The sequence below is a fragment of the Hesperophylax consimilis genome, unplaced genomic scaffold, assembly GCF_061612785.1.
Source record: "Hesperophylax consimilis isolate HC1 unplaced genomic scaffold, BYU_Hcon_1.0 scaffold_140, whole genome shotgun sequence".
NCBI lineage: Eukaryota > Metazoa > Arthropoda > Insecta > Trichoptera > Limnephilidae > Hesperophylax > Hesperophylax consimilis.
In genome coordinates, this window is record NW_028301359.1 from 1 (window position 1) to 7,500 (window position 7,500).

The 7,500-nt window shown below is 52.9% G+C and overlaps 2 non-coding genes and 1 pseudogene across 2 annotated transcripts; all 3 read right to left on the reverse strand.

The window, feature by feature from the left end:
- Positions 1 to 3,121, reverse strand: LOC149408648 (large subunit ribosomal RNA; annotated as a pseudogene; the record flags this gene model as incomplete).
- A 411-nt stretch (positions 3,122 to 3,532) lies between these two features.
- On the reverse strand, positions 3,533 to 3,694 carry LOC149408649 (5.8S ribosomal RNA). The gene has a single exon (XR_016305433.1). It is a non-coding gene; the product is annotated as a 5.8S ribosomal RNA (ribosomal RNA).
- Positions 3,695 to 4,023: 329 nt separating this feature from the next.
- LOC149408650 (small subunit ribosomal RNA) lies at positions 4,024 to 5,963 on the reverse strand. Its single transcript, XR_016305434.1, has one exon. It is a non-coding gene; the product is annotated as a small subunit ribosomal RNA (ribosomal RNA).
- Between the last annotated feature and the right edge of the window lie 1,537 nt (positions 5,964 to 7,500).

The following is a 7,500-nucleotide window of genomic DNA, read 5'->3' on the forward strand; positions in this document are numbered from 1 at the left end:
CTCGCCGCCCCGTACACGTTTGGCGCGAAAAACCCGTGACGCGCGGCATTAACGCCGGCGCACGCCCTCCGCCCAACTGAGTAAGTAACGAAACGATGAAAGTAGTGGTATTTCACGTTTGGAGGAATTGCTCCCGCCTCCCACTTATTCTGCACCCCTCATGTCACCTTACAATACCAGACTAGAGTCAAGCTCAACAGGGTCTTCTTTCCCCGCTGATTCTCCCAAGCCCGTTCCCTTGGCAGTGGTTTCGCTAGATAGTAGATAGGGACAGATGGGAATCTCGTTAATCCATTCATGCGCGTCACTAATTAGATGACGAGGCATTTGGCTACCTTAAGAGAGTCATAGTTACTCCCGCCGTTTACCCGCGCTTAATTGAATTTCTTCACATTGACATTCAGAGCACTGGGCAGAAATCACATTGCGTCAACACCCGCGAGGGCCATCGCAATGCTTTGTTTTAATTAGACAGTCGGATTCCCCTTGTCCGTGCCAGTTCTGAGTTGACCGTCGTCCGGCGGCCGTACAGGTAACCGAGCGTGCGCGAACACGCCGGCACCACACAGCGAGGAAGATCCGAGGGGAGGCCAAGGCGAGGCGCCGGGTGACGGAGATCCACACCCGCGCGGCACCCGAGGGCACCACGCGGGGAGACCCCGCCCGGCTTCCACGTCTCGGCCGATGACCTCTTCCCGACCAGGCCCGACACGCCACGGCCCTCAGAGCCAATCCTTATCCCGAAGTTACGGATCCAACTTGCCGACTTCCCTTACCTACATTATTCTATCGGCTAGAGGCTCTTCACCTTGGAGACCTGCTGCGGATATGGGTACGAGCCGGCGCGACATCTCCGCGTATCCCTCACCTGAATTTTCAAGGTCCGAGGGGCCGATCCGGACACCGCCGCATCGGCGATGCTCTTCGCGTCCCGAGCCCTATCTCCCCGCTATGGGATTCCAGGGCGCTCGAACGCTCAGGCAGAAAAGATAACTCTCTCCGGATCTCCCGTCGGCGTCTTCAGGCCACTTTGGGTTACCCCGACGAACTCTCTTGCGAGGGAACGATTTTTAAGACGGTTCCGCAGCCGGGTTCCGGAACTGCAACCGGATTCCCTTTCGCCCGACGGGTGTACTTTTAAGAAAACAATCTTTAGTAAAATCGTATAACTTTACACCATCATCAACATCGGATTTCTCCTAGGGCTTAGGATCGACTAACTCGCGTGCAACGGCTGTTAACGCGAAACCCTTCTCCACATCAGCCCTCAAGGACCTCGCTTGAGTATTTGCTACTACCACCAAGATCTGCGCCGACGGAGGCTCCAGGCGGGCTCACGCCCAGACCCTTCTGCGCACACCGCCGCGGCCATCCTACTCGTTGCGGCTTCAAAACGATCGCACGGCCGGAGCCGCACGAACGCCCCGCTTGCCTGCAACGGTCGAGTATAGGCTGAACGCTACAGCGCCATCCATTTTCAGGGCTGGTTGCTTCGGCAGGTGAGTTGTTACACACTCCTTAGCGGATTCCGACTTCCATGGCCACCGTCCTGCTGTCCTGAGCGACCAACGCCTTTTATGGTATCCGATGAGCGTTCATTGGGCGCCTTAACTCGACGTTTGGTTCATCCCACAGCGCCAGTTCTGCTTACCAAAATTGGCCCACTTGGCACTCCCATCCGAGCTCCTACTTCATCTTCGAGCAAGAAGGAGATCTCACCCATTTAAAGTTTGAGAATAGGTTGAGGCCATTTCGGCCCCAATGCCTCTAATCATTCGCTTTACCGGATGAGACTGTGCGAATGGCGGTCCGAAAACCGTCATGTTTCTCGAGCGCCAGCTATCCTGAGGGAAACTTCGGATGGAACCAGCTATTAGATAGTTCGATTAGTCTTTCGCCCCTATACCCAGTTCGGACGATCGATTTGCACGTCAGAATCGCTTCGGTCCTCCATCAGGGTTTCCCCTGACTTCGACCTGACCAGGCATAGTTCACCATCTTTCGGGTCCCAGCGTGTACGCTCTCAGTGCGTCTCGATAATCGCACGGGGGCTTTCTCGAAACGCCTCGGGAATGCGGCGGGGCGTCTGACGACGCCCGCGCATCTTCCCTGCGACCGGCTCGAGGCCGGCCTTTCACTTTCATTTCGCCTCTGGGTTTATCAGTGTTCCCAATGACTCGCGCACATGCTAGACTCCTTGGTCCGTGTTTCAAGACGGGTCCTGTGAGTGCCCAAAACAAAACCACCGCCGACCGGGACGCGTCCCGTCCGAGAGCGCGCCGCTAACGACGGACACCCGACGCGCGACACCCGCGACGCACTAGACGCCGGGGGCCACGCGAAGGACGCCGCTGCAGCGCGACGGACGCCCGCGAGGGGCGGACGCGATCCTCGTTCTCTACCGTCGCTGCGTAATGTACGCCGCGGCCGTGGACACCGCGGCTCCGCCTCGCAGAGCGAGACGGGTCAACCGCACGGCGCATTCGACCGCGGCGCGACGGGTCGCGGTGTTATACTAAGGGAGAAGTGCACGCGCTCCGGGAGCCTGACGGCGCACCCGCGCACCCACCGCCCCGACCCGAAAGCCGAAGGCGAAGGTTTGCGCGAGGCGCGAGCCCCGACGGAAGACACGATGAATCTCCCCGTTCGCTCGTTTGAGTTCCACAGGTTTACCCCTGAACGGTTTCACGTACTCTTTAACTCTCTCTTCAAAGTTCTTTTCAACTTTCCCTCACGGTACTTGTTCGCTATCGGTCTCGTGGTAGTATTTAGCCTTAGATGGAGTTTACCACCCACTTAGGGCTGCACTCTCAAGCAACCCGACTCTAGGGAGAGAGACCGTCGCGGCCGGCTACCGTCACCACGGGCCTGGCACCCTCTGCGGGTAAGCGGGCCCCGTTCAAGATGAACTTGGACAGGCAGCCGTGACTAATGACCGCGCGTGTATGTATAACTCTCCTCCCGAACGCTACATTTCCCGGCGGCCCGCCGGGGCCGCAGGATTCAGCGCTGGGCTCTTCCCGTTTCGCTCGCCGCTACTCGGGGAATCCTCGTTAGTTTCTTTTCCTCCGCTTACTGATATGCTTAAGTTCGGCGGGTGATCTCTCCTGATTTGAGGTCGACAACAAAAATTTTATAAATTCGAGAAGTACGCAAAGCAACAGTGTGCGCGTATTCTCGCCCGTGCAGACTCTGTCAAGCGGGCGCGAAACCGACGAGCGTCCGCGGAGGTGCGCGCGGCCGAGAGCGCGAAGATCGCCCCGGACAGCCGACCGCTCGCGCGGTAGACTGCCCAGTTTTCAGCGTCGTCGCTAGCTCAAGGCTCGCACGCGTTCCTCCGCGTTTGGTATAACGCAAGCGGAAATCGCGCGCATCGAGAGAGCACTTCGTCAAATTTAACCGGACGCCGAGGTCCCGGCGCGCGTCTCCGAGGAGACGACGCGCGCGGGCCCCGGCGACGCCGGCAACGCTCGCTCTGCGCGCCCCCGTCCGAGGACGGGGGCGAGAGAACAGTCTGGTCGCATTGTGTGCGCGACCCTCAAACAGGAGTGGTCCGTCGACAAACTACGTCTTGCTCGGACCGCAATGTGCGTTCGAAATGTCGATGCTCATGTGTCCTGCAGTTCACACTCTGACGCGCATTTAGCTGCGTTCTTCATCGACCCACGAGCCGAGTGATCCGCCGTTCAGGGTAATAATGATAAAACAAACATAAATAGATACGTTTTAGTTTTCGGTTTTTACAATTTGGTTTGCGTTTTCGAAATGTTTATAATTCCATTCGACAAAAAGATTAATTTTGTACCGCCGCCTTCACGGCGACGGGTAAAATTTCACCGGACGAGCGGATAGAGGACGGAGCCCTCCTCCGCTCGACGCCGGCGGTTCTCGGTTCGCATCGGCGCCCTAGGGCGATCTCCGACGCAGTAATTTAGCATTCGTTCGATTATGGTTTATATGTATAATATGTTTTGTTTCATAATAATATTTCATATCATGGAAAGCACAAACATTAAACACAGGAAATGATCCTTCCGCAGGTTCACCTACGGAAACCTTGTTACGACTTTTACTTCCTCTAAATGATCAAATTCGGTCAAACTTTCCGACGCGTCGGATGCCCGTGAGAGCTTCCGCGCACCAGTCCGAAGACCTCACCAAATCATCCATCGGTAGTAGCGACGGGCGGTGTGTACAAAGGGCAGGGACGCAATCAACGCGAGCTGGTGACTCGCTTTTACTAGGAATTCCTCGTTCATGGGGGAGAATTGCAAACCCCAATCCCTATCACGAAGGGGTTTCATCGGGTTACCCGGGCCGTTAGGCCAAGGAGGACACGCTGATCCCTTCAGTGTAGCGCGCGTGCGGCCCAGGACATCTAAGGGCATCACAGACCTGCTATTGCTCAATCTCGTGCGGCTATATATACCGCCGGTCCCTCTAAGAAGATTTTCATTGTACGCCGGTAGTGAAGACCGCGAAACGCACGACCCCGACGCGCGAACGCCGAAGCCGCGCGCACACGGACCCTCGTGATACCGGTTGCACGTCTATTTAATAGGCTAGAGTTACGTTCGTTACCGGAATTAACCTGACAAATCGCTCCACCAACTAAGAGCGGCCATGCACCACCACCCACCGAATCGAGAAAGAGCTGTTAATCCGTCAATCCTTCCAGTGTCCGGGCCTGGTGAGTTTTCCCGTGTTGAGTCGAATTAAGCCGCAGGCTCCACTCCTGGTGGTGCCCTTCCGTCAATTCCTTTAAGTTTCAGCTTTGCAACCATACTCCCCCCGGAGCCCGAAAGCTTTGGTTTCCCGGGAGCTGCCCACCGGGTTAAAATTATGAAACTTCGGCGGATCGCTGGCTGGCATCATTTATGGTTAGAACTACAGCGGTATCTAATCGCCTTCGAACCTCTAACTTTCGTTCTTGATTAATGAAAACACCTTTGGCAAATGCTTTCGCTTTAGTCCGTCTTGCGACGATCCAAGAATTTCACCTCTAACGTCTCAATACGAATGCCCCCAGTCGTCCCTATTAATCATTACCTCTGGTATCAGAAAGCCAACAAAACAGAACCGAGGTCCTATTCTATTATTCCATGCGTACAATATTCAGGCAAGTGTTAGCCCGCTTTGAGCACTCTAATTTGTTCAAAGTAAACAGCCGCGACGGCCCGCCTCGGTGCGCGGCCGACCGTGAGGCCGACCGACACACGCCGGCGGTGGACGCACCGGCGAGAAGCCCCGCAGACGTGCCTGTCGTACCGCATTCGGTAGACCGACACCGCAGGACACAATTTCAACTACGAGCTTTTTAACCGCAACAACTTTAGTATATGCTATTGGAGCTGGAATTACCGCGGCTGCTGGCACCAGACTTGCCCTCCAATGGATCCTCATTAAAGGATTTAAAGTGTAATCATTCCGATCACGAGGCCTCGGACGAGTCCCGTATCGTTATTTTTCGTCACTACCTCCCCGTGCCGGGAGTGGGTAATTTGCGCGCCTGCTGCCTTCCGTGGATGTGGTAGCCGTTTCTCAGGCTCCCTCTCCGGAATCGAACCCTGATTCCCCGTTACCCGTGACAACCATGGTAGTCGCATAAACTACCATCGACAGTTGATAAGGCAGACATTTGAAAGATGCGTCGCCGGTGCTAGACCGTGCGATCAGCTCAAAGTTATCTAGAGTCATCTCGAATGGCGACGGACGGGGCGCGAACCCCGCCGCCGATTGGTTTTTGATCTAATAAAAGCATTCCTCCCGTTACCGGTCAGAACCTCGTTTGCATGTATTAGCTCTAGAATTGCCACAGTTATCCAAGTAACCGTGTACGATCTAAGGAACCAAAACTGATATATTGAGCCATTCGCGGTTTCACCTTAATTCGGCTTTTACTGAGACTTGCATGGCTTAGTCTTTGAGACAAGCATATGATTACTGGCAGGATCAACCAGGGAGCTGCACCACCGTCGGAGGGTTTTTAATCCTCCGAACGACAGAGGCCCGCCCTCGCGTAGAGGGCGCGGACAACACGGCGTTAAAGAACACGCGACGGAGTCACCCGCACGAGTCACGCTCATTATGCGTACCGCTATATTCTCCCGCTCGGCGACCGTCGCTAGACGAAAGCTCCGCGGGAAAATTTTTGCTTCAAACGAAGAAAGCGCGCGTAGGACGGCTCCCGCCCGAGAGAGAGAGACCGCACCCGCGACGACGCTATCGTCCGATTTATAATTCCCATTCGTAAAACGTGTACACCGAAAGCGCACGCCTTTGGCGAGGCAACAGTGAGACGGGGATAAAATCCTCCGCCTTTGCTTTTGAAAATTCTGCTCGCGCGGAACTCCAGAGTCAAAACATGAGCGCGAACGCCGCGCAGAAGCGGGCGTCACGTAGTTTCTCGCAAATAACACCGCCGACACGACCGATAGGCCGCCGCAGTTTGCGAACGCCGTGCATCGAGAGCCCGCCACACTCGGCGGGCACAAAGCTGTGCCGGGTCGCGTTCTCGCTCGGGACGGCGCCGAGCGCGATGCGCCCGCTCCGACCCCTCGAAGGCGCGCAGGCGGCCGGGCCGTCGGGCCTCGGGCGGCTCGCGAAACCGGGCACAAGGCGCTCGGTCTCGGTAAATAAATTTACTCTCGTCACTTACTTTCGTATTCGCATTTTGGAAATTTTAAATTATTTCATTTAATCGATGATACCGACCGACCGTTCCCGGTGAGTTTAAAAAAACTTAATACAGAGGTACGTAGTTATTTCAAATTTACACAATAAGAACATATTTCAAATAAAAATAAAAACTTAACATAGATATAATAATAATAATAATAAATAACTAACATAACTAACTAAATATATAACTAACAGATCGAGCGATTAGTCATAATAGAACCGATATAGTTTTACATGACAAAATTTTTAAAAATAACTTATATCATCGATGTCGCTATTCCGAATTCCTGTAATATTCAAAAATCTGTTAGTGAAAAAATAAGAAAATACACAGATTTAGGAAATGAGAAAAAAAGAATTTGGCATTCTCAGACTATAAAAATATTACCATTCGTTATTTCGGCTACCGGCATTATACCTAGCTCTCTTATTAAAAATTTAGGCGTATTAGATCTATCAAAAAATTTATATATAAAGATGCAAAAGTCGGTCATTTTGAATACATGTAGGATAACAAAAGATTTTTTTAAATGTTTATGTTGAGGGATCTGTAGGATTTATTTATAGGCCCCGTTAGGAGTTCTACCGAGCCGAACCCTCCGATATGAAAATATCTGGAGTCGGTGAATTATTTTCCCATTTGATCTCTGTTGAGTTGACGTGTTGTTCTTGTATTGTTTTGTATTTATTTTACTTTTTTAAATTTAAATTCCATTGACAAAGATCAATTTTTTGCTAATAAGTATTGGCAAAAAATTTTTATTGGCATAAAATTATATTGGCAGAAGATTTTATTGGCATCAAATTTTATTGGCAGAA